At 50.0% G+C, this 13,183-nt stretch overlaps 1 long non-coding RNA gene across 2 annotated transcripts; it reads right to left on the minus strand.

Annotated features, from left to right (window-relative positions):
• Positions 1–745: 745 nt before the first annotated feature.
• LOC137453368 (uncharacterized) lies at positions 746–6,445 on the minus strand. 2 transcript variants are annotated; one of them, XR_010990346.1, is made up of 4 exons: positions 6,387–6,445; positions 5,272–5,583; positions 5,068–5,193; positions 746–783 (listed from the first exon to the last, which is right to left on the minus strand). It is a non-coding gene; the product is annotated as an uncharacterized lncRNA (long non-coding RNA). The 2 variants fall into 2 exon arrangements; XR_010990347.1 differs by lacking the exon at positions 746–783 and adding an exon at positions 4,192–4,449.
• Between the last annotated feature and the right edge of the window lie 6,738 nt (positions 6,446–13,183).

A 13,183-nucleotide genomic window follows, 5' to 3' on the forward strand; every position in this document is an offset into this window, starting at 1 on the left:
AAAATCAAAACTAGAGATCAGAGCATAATAAACAAAGAATGCTGCTGCTTCCTGCATGCAGAGCGAAGGCTGCGGCACACACGTTATGGCTGTGTCTCTACAGGTCAGGATCAGGAGTATCAGAGGAGCACTCAGCTACAGAAATGGCTGCTAACAGCTCATTAGAGTGTTTGTGGAAAATCAGGGTGGAGAAAGGCACTCTGTGTGAGATGGTCACTTCCACTCAACTATTCTGTTCACACCTTTATTTTCTGGAGCAGGTCACATACCTGTGGGCTCTGACAGGGACCTGCACTCCTGTTGGCACAGGGGTGAGTTGCTGAACAAGATCCCTTCTTGCTGAGGGCTGTACTACAAGTTTATTGCAAAAATACTTTCCCTGGACAAGGACGACAAGGCCAATACCAGAGAAGGAATGGGTGGACTGAAATAATAAATAGCAAACCCCCAACCTGTAACACCTTCCCTCCCCTCTCCTAGAGACTGAAAAGGGACAATGAGAAACTGGCCAAGTGACAGAGGTGTCCTGCTGCAGCAGCTGCTTAGCTGTGCTTGAGTCACTCCTAGTAGAAACTAGAGCAGGGTAAACAATGCAACAATTCCAACAATCCAGGAGACACCCTTAGGTAAGTGATTTGGCAAATACAGTTCCTTTCTCGGGGGTACTCACCGAGGCTACTCACAGCCTAAGTGCCTGGCTAATCAGGAGGCTGCTGGAGCTATCTGCAGTCAGAAACTGAAATGTGTTTGTGTGAGGCTGGTGGGCCTGGTTTGAGCTGGCTCCTGCAAGACACAATCATGCATACACAACATGCCTTCCAAACATGCCTTCAGTTCAGTTTATTTGCTTCCTCTATATTTTGAAAGGTTTTCTTTAATATATGCTCATTACTGCAGACCCACATATCCCTCTTTGCTATTAAAATGAAATCAATGAAAGACATTAATCAGTTGAACACTTCAGTATTCATAAAACACAATTTTGAGGCAAAGCATATTTGCAAACAACAACAACAAAAAAGCCTTTTTTTCCCTAGAATTTCCTTAAATCTCATCCCCTACTGCTTTGATAAAAATCTTTCATTTTCTTTTAATAATAATGACAAAGAAGGAGCCTGGGATGTGACCTGTGGAGCGAGCACTGCTCTAGGCAAGCAGAGTGCAGCTGTGTGCAACTTGTGCAGCAATGTGCCAATATTCATCAATACACTTTGGCTTGGGGTATGACAGCACAGGGCTGGGCTCTCCATCCCACTCTTACAGGCAATTTTAGGACAAAATGCGCTTCAGTTTATAATCTACCTGCAAGAAAGAAGTGCAGTACCACCTGCTCCTAAGAAACGTGATGTCCCTTCCTCCAGAGGAACGGTTCATGATGCTGTTCAAGAATTCTGCTGGTTCATTGCTCCAAACATGTTAAATTCCTCAGTCCCTGTTTCTTATCCTTTTTACTAATGAATTGTTTGTGAATACTTGCAAATTTTGGTGGAGCAAGAAAATATGCTGGGTAGAGAAGTCCTGCCTTGTGTTTGTATTTAACCATCAGATGGCCTGTGCAACTACGTAGTAATCAATAAATTGCCATTTACTCACTGGGTGAGCTTATTTCCCAAGAGCTTTCTCAGACTCTCAAGACATGGAGAAAAAGTAAATTATAACCAGGGAGAGCACGAGCAAGGAGCAGCAGGCTTGCCCACATCGAGCAAACCTTCCTAATTCACATGACTCAAACAAGAAAATCAAGTGAGCTGGCAAACCCCAAACAATGGAATGAAGAAGTAATGCAAGAGCAATCCCTAATTAATGCTGTTTATTTTAGAAGCAGAGCATTTAAAGATTTGGAATCTCACCTAACACCACCATTCAGAGCATGTTGCTTTTAAACCCTGTATTTATCATTTGCAATATGATGCATTACACCTCAAAATGTGCCTGCACACACATCACGGGCACAAAATGCCACCTATAAAAGCGCCAGCTGGAATGATTCATACTCACTGTAACTAAACATGAAGTAAAGAAGAGACAAAATAATACAAGCTAAAAAGGGAAAAGACTAAATGGTGCATAATTCCAGGCAGATATGATTCTAATAAGCAAGAGTGCTTTCAGGAGAGAATTCATCTTCTTTACACACAAAGCGCAGCTTGGTGGCTGGGGTAAGGAATTCTGGAAATTAAATGCAAATGAAGGTGGAACTGGAAATCCAGTTGTCTTGGACAAGGAAATGTACACACAGATTAGATATGCCATAATCCATAGCCAAATCATGCCTGAATTGCTGCTTCAGAGCAAATGAGAATGTTTATTGCAAAAGGCAAAGTTCCTGAATAGCCAAGCTATGGAAATGTCTCTTTACTTAAACCTGCTGCAATCCCCAAACTCACATGCTCCTCTAAGACCTCCCCACCTTTAATCCAGAGAGAATGACATGAGAAAGTGCAGCAGACTGCAGGAGGGCAGAACCCACATTGCACCATGGCAGGGTTTTACTGCCCAGGGCTGCAGGAGAGCCCCAGCCCTGCACTCTGATGTAAGTGCCAGTGTGACTCCAAGGCCAGCAGAGAGGAACCTCACCCTGCCCCGAATCTCAGCGTCTGCAACCACCACTTACTAAAAAAAAGCACTTTGTAGTTCTTGTGTAACTGGTTCAGACACAGGTAGGCAGAGATCTGCATCAAGCCCTGCGTCAGCTCTTTCCCGTGCAGGGCTTCGTGCTGCCCTTCCCTCTCCCCGTGTGCTGACAGCACTCACAGCAAGGGGAGCTGCACAACATCAAAACCAGGCCACAGAGGACCTCTCTCCAGCCCTACCCTGCGGTTCCTCCAGCTCTCCCCATCAGCATTGCTGCGGTGCTGTGTCAATCAGTGACATCCCTGCCCTCACACCCAGCCCCTGCAGCTGGGCTTCCAGTGGCAGGAGCTGCTCAGGCACAGTGGGTCAGGTGGCTCTGCAGGCACTGGAGAACATCTTGCAGAGCTGCTGAAGGAAGCCACTTCAGAAGGCAAACTGTCAAAGATGACAAACTGGCATTCCCAGCAGTGTTAACTAGGAAAAAACCATGCAAGCATTCAACTTTGAGAAAATAAATCAGCTGCTTCAGACTCCTCAGGCAGAATGATGAGATATTATTTACCACTTGGGGCAAGGGGTCCCTCTTGGTCCAAGCCAGGCATGAGCTGACTCCTTTTGGGTTTGCACCCAGGCAATTTCTAGTGGTGTGCTCCTCTCAGGCAGCACTCCCTCCATTGTGCCTTCCCTTGCCCTTCACATCCTCTCTCACCACGGGGATTAAAACCCCCAGACTCCCTTTTCCAGAGAAGTTCTTTCTCTCCCGCCTTGAACAAGTATGGCTGGAGGGGAAGGAGGTGGAGTAGGGGTGGATGGGGCCAGGGGCCCTGCCTCACCAGGGGCTGGCAAGTGCAGCATGGTCCCTCAGCCTCCATGGACCACAAAACAAAACTCATTGCAAGTCTGGCAAGTCAAAGTAACAGCTGGGCAAAGAAAATAAAACATAGAAACAGTGAAAGTTCTGAGGTTTGTTTCTTGCTGTAAGAAAAAAACCAAACAAGTGCTGAAGTGATGCTTTTCTGTGGAAACTCTCTTGACACATGGGCATCAGGCAGGTGTGGGGAGGACAAAATAGAATAAAATCACAATAATGGAATGGTAACAAAAGGCCAACCCTCTCCCTCCTACAGGCAGGGCATCTCCTCAGAAGCTGCATGGCCCCAGGTACCAGGCAGAGCATCTTCAGGGGGCAGATCCAGCAACCCCCCTCCACCTTGGACCTCTCTTACAAGGGAACAGCCCCAGCAGGAGCAGAGAAGTGGGTCTGCTGCTGACAGGTCTGAAAGCACAGGGATGGGGCCCTTTGGTGATTTCCTTGTACCTCAGTAGAAGAGCTTCCATAAGCAATTAATTCACTTACAAACTAACCTTCAGAAGCCAGGCCCTTGTCATTCTACAGGACAAAACCCCAGCCCGGCTCGCAGAAGTGACCATCCCACACAGCTCCAGAGTTCATTTCATTGCATGAATGAAGGTGTAGGAGCTTCACCAGGAAGAGAGTTGGTTGAAGAGTTTCCAGTTTCGACAAGGGATACAAAGGTTTGTGTTGCTGCAGCCAGCACTGAGCAGGGGCAACGGTGAGGCCCTGGGTGCTGCCGGGAGAGAATGACAGAGACCCTTATGTAAGTGCTCTAGTTCTGCAAAGCTGCCAGCTGTATTTTACCCAGCCATAGCCCAATTTCCTCCCTAAGACAAGCTGCAAATTGAGTTTATAGTTTATTTTAATATTTCCTGCCATCAAATTATATGGATAAGGAATCCTGGATGCTCGTGCCATAATCCCATTGCCGAGGAAGAGAAGAATCCGCAGGCCTGCAGTGCAGCATCGTCATGCAAATGGATTTGTGTCTCCCTCTTAGCTTGGCCAGACTCTGAAACCTTTTAAAGTAAACAACATATTTTCCTTAGCTTAGCTGGAGAACGAACACAGAAACTTCAGATGGAAAACTGAGCTCTCATCTTTCAAAATGAAGCAAGTACTGGGCAGTAAAGAGCCTGGAGTGACAGGGGGTCGCTCACAGCTCCACTAGGCAGTAGAGAGCAGTTCTCCAGCCCTTCACCAAAACACTGCAGCACAACCTGAGACACAAACCAGAACCTTGCTCTTCACTGAGCACAACTTTTGTGACATGAATGTGTAGTTTCATCAGAAATTGAACAAGAAGCCACATCTCTGAGGATGAAAGTCAAAGAAAGAATCACACCTGTAATAAATACATTTCTAAAGGGAATTAAAAAAAGCAAACAAACAAACAGTGACTGCACAGAAGGCAGAGAGCAGCACAGGAGAACAAGAGGGCTGCAGAAGGTCAGGGAGAGCACTTCGATTTCCTAACAATGATGTGAACAAACGACTGGGAGGGGAAATCAGGATGATCCTAACTCCAGCTTCTCCACAGACAGACCAAGCAAACTATCATCAGGTATTTTTCTCTGCTTCTGTGTAATGAGGCAAGACAAAAATCAAGCAAAGGAGAGATTTAAATGAGCATTTACCTATTTCTAATGCAGTTGACACGATGATAAATTCAGTAAAGCAGAGGAATTCCACATCCACTGAAATTCCTCAGATTAGGGCCTTTCTCCATGAGAGCCAAAACACTCATCTTTCTGCTTGATGATCTGCAAAGCACAGAGTACAAGGGGAGGGAAATGGAAGCAGCAGCAGCCAAGACTTAACCGCTGGCGATTTCAGGGTACCTGAAAGTGGAATGCAGTCTGCTCTCCCGTCCTCAATGCCTTCTGCAAATCAGGTCCCCTTGGAGGTTTCCACAAGAACTGGGACACAGAATAACTAGCAATTTGTTAAAACCATGCCCTGAAAGTACCTTCAGAAAATAGATAACCTCAGCTTGAGGAATGTTCTGAGTGACTCCAGAGGGGGCTTTGGCAAGCAGAACGCAGCGGGATGTCTGGAGCGTGGTCACAAGAACCATGGGGACGAGTCCAGCTGATCCTGCACACCGAGGGGCTCCGGGCTGGCTGATGTGGCTTGAAAGTCCCACAAAGCATCTTTAAAAGCCAGAAAGGTGATCAGGGTGTGGTGGGGCTTATTTAGCTGTCTGTGAGCTAAGGAGGTTTCTAAATTGGTTTAATATTAATTAATAAAATGGCAGAATGTATTGTGAACAACATCACCTAGTGCTAAAGGAAGAGGCTCTGGTGGCATCTGTGAGAGCAGAGACACCAGAAAACGAAAGCACTCAGGATACACAAGTGTCTGCTGGTCTCTGCAGGGAGAGCAAACCCAAGCAGGCAAAGGGATGCTAAGCTGGCTGGTCAGCCCTGCAGTGACACCGAGCAGCAGCTCCAAGGAGGTTCCACAACCTGATGTGGTCGCTAAAAAGTGTGTAAAATGCAGGCTGCTGCTGCGGCCTTTCTTATCCAACAGAGCAGAGGAAGCCACCTTCACCAACTAAATCTGTTTCACTGTGCATTCCCAGGAGAAATGCAGCATGCTGGCATAAACTGAAATGAAGGGTAGAAAGACAGAAAAGGTCTCAAAGAGTGCAAGGAAAACATTAAACTGTTAAGAGGCTTTGAAATTTCCCTTTCATAAATGAATGAAAGTTTGGAAACATCAAACCAAACATTAGCCAACAAAGGGCAGGAGAGACTACAGGTGCATGTCTGGAATTCATTCATTCTGGCTAAATCCATTCAAAATCTTCTGCAGAATTGTCCACATTTAGCCTATGTCTGGGGTCAACCTACAGCAGCTGCTCCCTAACCCCCTAACACTTTTCCAGGAGAAAAGGGGAGCAGGAGCAAAGACCCTTGGGTTGGAATGGATTGAATGAAACAGGCAAACTTACCCCAATATCAAGCAGTTAAAGTTATCCTCAACCCAGGGAATGCACAGCAAAGCAGGAAGAGACAGAATCAGGAGAGGCTCCTGTCCTCAAGCTCCCCCTTTATACTGAGGGTGATGTTTATGGGATGGGATTCACCTGGAGCCAAGCCAGCTCAGCTGCCCTGGCTGGCTTCAAGCTGATAAAGGGCCTGCAGCCCACAGGTGGCTCAGGCTCTGTCCTACAACACAAGAAGAACGTGGTACTGGGCTGTGATTCTCTCCAGGGTCACATCCCACCTCCACAGCATCGATGGTCTGCTCCATCCTGTGTGGAATTGGAAGCCCGAGTGTTTTCCTGGTTACATCACTTTGCTTTTCCCGGTTTTATCACAAGCAGGGCAGATGTTCTGGGCTGACATCACGGGCTGATGACACAGGGGGCAGGCAGCTATCCTGCAGCAAACTTGCCATTTAAAACAAAAGCCTTTTTCACCAGGAAAAATACCGGAGGCTCCAGAACCCCACGGCAGGCATCACGACATTGTTTGTGCACTGTAACGATAGGTTCATAACCAGCAGAGAGGCAGAGATACCAATAACCCCATTCTGGGCGCCCGCCGGTGCCCGCTCCAGCAGCGCCCCGGCCGCCCCCGCGCAGCGCCGCCGCTCACGTGGCCGCCCGCCGGATCGGGGCCGAGTGACGCAAACTGAACCTGAACTTTAACCCCCCGCCGCCCCCCGCACTGACAGTGGGGGAGAGGGGGGAACCCCTCCCCGGTCTGGAGCAGGAGGTGCCCTACAACCGCTGGAGTCACACTGGCAGTGGCCAGCCCCAGCAGGCTTCACCGACACAAAGGCTCCGCAGCGTTCCGCAAGTGGAGGATCCGCGCCTGGAAGTGGAGCAGAAATAGAAGTGCAGGGGTGGGGACTGCGGGCTCAGAGGAGCCTTTTGTCTGGCGATACTGCGACTAAAGATAATCTTTGTTTATCTTGTGTGTTTAACTTGTGTCTTCTATATCCCAAGTGTTGGAAAAAATGTGGAATTACAAGTGAGTGGCTGGAGGAGCCCAGCGCAGGCTGTAATTTCTAGGCACGGGGAAGGCAGGAAAAAACAACTCAGCAGTTACAATGCCATTTTTGTTTTTCCCCCTTTGCCATCTCTCCCAGCCCCGTGGTACAACCAGGGTACAGTGAGGACTATTTGCTCACCAGTTTCCCAGCAGAGTGAGAAGGTGAAGTGATGTCCCACAGCTGACACCTGGGCAGGGCTGCGATGCACCCCGGCAGTGCCGGCACAGCTGAGAGAACTTGGCAGAGAAGGAGCAAGCTGAGGGCAGCCTAGGGGTGAGTGTTCTATACCCCCCAATCAGTGCAGTGTGGTTGAGGAGCCCAGGGGAGTGCAGGGTGTGCCAGCCCCAGGACTCTGGGACGTGGGAGCACCCCCAGATGCTGGTGTCTCCTGGTGGGGGCCCATCTCCCCCATTACCACCCCGTATTGTCGAAGGGGAAGCAGCAGCGAGTTCAGCAGCTAATGGCAGAGCTCGTGGTGCTCCAGCCGAGCCCCAGCACACTGCATGCTGCTGCCGCTGCTCTGAATTCCCTCTGAAGCTGCAAGACAGCTGAGAAATTACAGAAGCTTCACTGATACAAAAATAAGCCAGGCCTTGGTGCTTCTTAAATGGATTTTTCTATCACTGGTTACCAAACCTCCAGCACAGGACAGCTCAGTGTTGGAGCCGGGAGGGAAGGCAGGTGGGAGGCATTTTGGTCTCTGCAGACTGGCAGTTTGCTGTCTGTCAGTACTGGTGTTACAGAGGCCGCCCACAGCGAAATGTAAACATGGCTGCAGCTGCAGAACAGCGACTCCCTTTGGGTGATATTTCACTTCTAAACCCCCTTCCCAAAATGACAAAAAGAATCCTTTGGGACCAGAAGCCATTTTTGGAGCATAACAGCAGGCCTGTTGCTTTATTTTGGAGAGGAACTGTGGACTGAGCAGACCATGAGACTAAAGCTGGTTTCTGAAATGAGACCTTGCAGAAGACACCGCCCAGCATCACACTTGCCCTGTCCCACAAGGTTCTACCCAAGCAGTTCAGATCTTCCCTACAGAGACAAAAAGTGCTGAGATCTCATGAGCAGAACATTCCTCCAGCCCCCAGGACTTGTTGGCAAACTCCTGAGAAATTTGGCTCATGATGGGACTCCACTGAGGAGCATCCCTTCTGCACACAGCTGAGGCCTCCTGCTGCTCTCAGCAGGTCCAAGGTTATGGCTGCCCTTCCCACAGACAATCTCTGCTTCTTTTAGTCTGTTTTGCACTCTCTCCATCCCCTGGCAGGACAAGGGATGAAGCCTATTCAGAGGGCACCTTGACTGCTGTCCTATGAGACACAAAGGGTCTGGTAGCCTGTGGAAGATCAGCTCTTCAGCTGAGGGGAGCCCACACAGGAGCTCCTCTCCACAGGAGGGGACACCACCTTCATCTTCATCATGACGAAGACAACCTCATTCACTTACTGTGCGTGTGCCATTTAACCATCTGGGGAATGAGGTGGCCTGGACTGTGGTCAAGAAAGGTCTCTGAAGTCCTTTGGGTGACCTTGTTACTGCCTTCAAATATGAAATAAAACACAATTCTGCTTTGAAGGTGGGAAACCTCTTTTGCCCAGCAGGCCACAAAGCAAGGCAGCTGGCAGCGTGCAGCGGGTGAGTGGCACAGCCAGAGCCTCTGCCCTGGCCAGCGCTTCCTTCTTACACAACCTTGTTTCTTCCTACTGCCATGGCTGCTTCTAATGCTTCTGCTAAGGAGCTCCAAATGCTTCAGAAAGATTCAGACATTTCCAAAACCACTGCTGGTTTTGAGGCCTTTCTCTGTGAACCCAGCCTGAAATCCTGAAAGGAGCATTGAAGAAGCTGACCTGGCAGCTGGTGCAGCAGACAAGCACCCCAAAGGCAGCTGACATCAAGGAGAGTGACAGAGCCAAAGGCACTCAGAAGTCCTTGGTAAGTTTCAGAGTCTGAGTCCCATTTCCTGCATCTTTAAGACCCAACAGGACCTCTGTGCACCAGAGAGCATCCGATGGCAGCCGGAGCAACAGGCACTGCTGGCACCAGCCCCTGTGGTCTCTCTTAACCCCCCTCTGGGCTCCTTGTATTTTGAGGCACTGTAGGCTCTTCGTGTGTGGAAGAATTGTGATCTCCAAGCCAAAGGGAGCATTATGAAAGGGACATCCACAGCAGCTGTTTGTTCCTCTGGTGTAAGTGTGCACAGATGATGTCCTTGGGAAGATGGAACAAAGACAGAACTATCTAATGTTCACACAACTTCTGTGAGCTTTTCCTCACCTGGGATGAGAGCAGAGGGCAGCTGTGTCCAGTGTGCTCTGGAACAGCAACCAGAGATCAGCTCAGATGGTCACAGTTATAGCAGATGAAGAACTAAGTGGGCAAAGCAGCCAGGTGATGCTCCAACAGCATGTTTAAAGTGAACATGTCCACCGATGCCTGGTGCCTGGGGAACAGAGAATTTCCTTCTTTTGCACTGCCTGGGTTTAGAGCCCTGGCACTTGGAGAGGTTTTCAGGCAGAGTGGGTTTTAAAGAGCAGTCAGAGTGACAGCAGGAGACCCAAATATGACGTGCTGGCTGAGCTGGGTGAAGGACGCGGCTTTGGCGTGGGTGTCATGGGAAGACAGCCGAGCACGGGCTGCTGGCCAGGCTCCAGCCCTGTAGCTGCCCTCAGCTCCTCCCAGAGACTATCAGCTCCTCTCCTGCTCCAAGCTGTTGAGCAATAAGGCTCTGAGTTGTCAGACTGATGCTGCTCTCTCAGGCAGAAGTGGTCATGATTCAGTCATCGGTGAAACAGCTCCTGATACTACAACTCCCTGAGCTCTGCTGGGATTAGGAGTGCAAATATAAACACAAAGAATTTGTTTTGCTAAGCTTTTGGGTGAAGATTTGTTTGTTATTATCTTCATGTTTGCAATGTCTCAGTAGCAAGGACTGAACAGACACTACTGAAGCCTTTCCCTGCACACAGGAGCAAGGCTTTTTAGCAGCACAAGTGACATTATGAAATGTGGGTTTATTTCTTCATCACGTCCTCTCACTGCCACCAGAGAAAAGAGGATGTCCAAGCACCACAAAAGCACTGAAAGTGATGGGACTGGCAAAGCTGAGCTTGCCAGCCCCCTGCTCACCCCACAGCAGCACTGCTTCAGCATCCCCAAAGTGACCTGGGATCCCCAGTGAGCTCCTGCCTGTCCTCCCCTGCTTTGCCTTTTGCTCTTCTGGGGTGGGAGTGTGGGAGTTGTGTGTGGCTGGTTTGGTTTTGATTTTTACAAAGTGTTTGTTTTCCAGTGGGACCAAAATATTGCACTTGCAAGGTTTTTGTTTCCAAGCCACATTCAAACCTCTGCTCACCAGCACCTGTTCCTCACCACGGGACTCCTCTGGCTGTCTCTCTCCACTAGAAAGAGTTCCTCCTCCACAGCATTCTCAGAACAGCTGAGACATTTCCCAGCCAGCATTACCCATTTCCACGTTCTCCACATGATGCTGTCAGGAGCCTGTGAATCAAAGCCAGAATTTTAGAGGGAAACACAGACAGCGAAGCTCTGGCTCACTTCTATCTCGTTAGAAACCAGCACACTGATACAACAGGCGTGTCTGTAACAGATGTGCTCCCCTTCTCCTTTTCTCCTCAATGCTGCCTTCACCATGAGCAACAAAACACCACCCAAGTGACTGAGGGCAAAGCACCCCTGGGCCAGTGGTGCTGGAGGGATTTGTGTCCTGAGGAAAATCTCTGAGGCAAACAAACCACCAGGAAAATTTGGTGTCCTGCAAAAGGATTGTTCAAGAAAGAAGAGCAGCTGAGCTAACCATGACCTGTTACTGGACTAGGCAACAAAACTTCCATGAGAAGTGAGACAGGGAAAAGACTTAATCAGCAAAGCAGCTAGGAACAGATCTAAAACCTGGCTTGTGCAGAGAGGGTTCCCTGGCTAAGGCCAAGTCTCTCTCTATGACCCCCAGGCAGATCAAAACCACCCAGGCTCTCTGATCTAAAGCACATTTCTGGTTGCATTACAGAAAACCCTTCTTCAGGATACTCCCATGGGGCCACTCCAGCGCTTTTGGTCATGCTGGCTGCCAAGCGTGCACAGAGCTTTGTTCACAGGAAGGACCATGTTCTGCTTCCAGGCTCTTAGAGCTGAGATCAAACCCTGCAATAAAACCCTCCAGCAGCCACCACTCCTGTCACATGCAAATACCTAAACTTCTACTGAATCCCCTTGCCTGGTCGACCATCTGCAGCCTCCCTCAGCCAAGAGCATTGCCAGAGGTGCAGATGTTCCTCACCTTTTCATGTCCTAGGCACAGCCAAAGTTAAAATTCAGTTATCCTGTTTACCTTAGCCTCCTGAACATCACAAGCAACAAGTCCAGATATGCTGCTACCATCTGAAACCCAGGTTTGAAACTCACAGCCCATCCTGGATTTGTTAGTCAAGCCCTGGGAAGTTTTGGGAAGACTACGGAGGTCTGAGGATCTTCGGGACTGGCTTGAGGCCTTTTGCACTTCTCCTCCTCCAGAGATCCACTTCCTTCCCTGCAGCAACAGGGACCAGCCCCCCCTCCCCCCCCCCCCCCCCCCGCCAGGTTCAGGTTCTCACTACGGCACCTCGAGCTGAACCACAGATGACTTCTTCCCACCCTCAGCAGGTCCCTGACCAGCAGCCCAACCTCCCTGCTCCCTCAAGCTTTATACTTTCTACATCTCCCTACACCAAGCAGCCTCTTCCCACCTGCCCTCCCAGGTCACTCTCACTTATGGCCATTGTCCCACCACTGGATGTCTCTGCACCAGCCTGGAGCTGAGGGAGGTAACCAGACCCCCTTCTCAGCCCCTTCGGTTTCCCTTCCCGTCCCACCTAACAAGGTGACCAGTAGTCAGGATTTAAGCTTTGTAATAGATTAACCAGAAGATTTTAGGGTTAAACCTGCCACAAAACCCCGGGGAAATGCAGCTGCAGCCTGCAGCAGGAGGGGAGCATTTGCTTGCTGAGCTCATTTGCTGTTGAGTAAACGATGAAATAAAATTCTGTTTCCAGTTGCTGCCTCAGAGGGAGCAAAAGGGAACTGGAGAGAAAAGCATGGCCCTGGAGAGCCAGGAGATGAGGTTCTGCCCTGAGTGATACCACCGGGTCGTCCCTGGCACTGAGCGCCCAGGCAGGGTGGGCAGGCTCTGCGCAGCCAGCTGGCAGTTTTCAGGTGCAGGTTGCTCAGCAGCTGTGCTGCATTTCGTGCTTTTCCTCAGCGCCGCCTCTTTCCTGCGCCTCGCCAGGAGCCAGGGAATCGAAGCCGGAGCAGCGGTGCGGGCAGACAGACGCCGGCTCCTTTCCGGTGGCACAAGGTCCCGGTGCGGGCAAAGGCCGCTCCCTCGCGTGGCCAAACCCGATCGTTGCCGGCTCTGCGGCGTTCCCGATGGCATGGAAATTCCTTGGGGAAGGGATTGCTGGCCTCGGTTGGCGCTCCCTGCGCAGTCACAGGCGTGTTCGGACACGCAGCGGCACGGAGACACCAACGCACGGAGCGCAGGCAGTGTGCCATACGCAGCTGCACCCAGTGCCTCTGGGTGAAAAGGCTACCCAAAAAAATCACCTCCCCCAGAAAACCAGAGAGGGAAAATGTGCCCAGGATCTGCCAGGCAGAAAGGTGCAGCTCCATGCAGCAGAGGTGGGGGTGATGGAGGCTGTCACAGCCCAGCATGGACTGAGCTCTTGCTCGATCAACAACAACAAAGAGTTAAACTCA

Source organism: Melanerpes formicivorus, unplaced genomic scaffold (genome assembly GCF_026170545.1).
Source record: "Melanerpes formicivorus ecotype bairdi unplaced genomic scaffold, bMelFor1.0.p_v2 SCAF_65, whole genome shotgun sequence".
Classification (NCBI taxonomy): domain Eukaryota; kingdom Metazoa; phylum Chordata; class Aves; order Piciformes; family Picidae; genus Melanerpes; species Melanerpes formicivorus.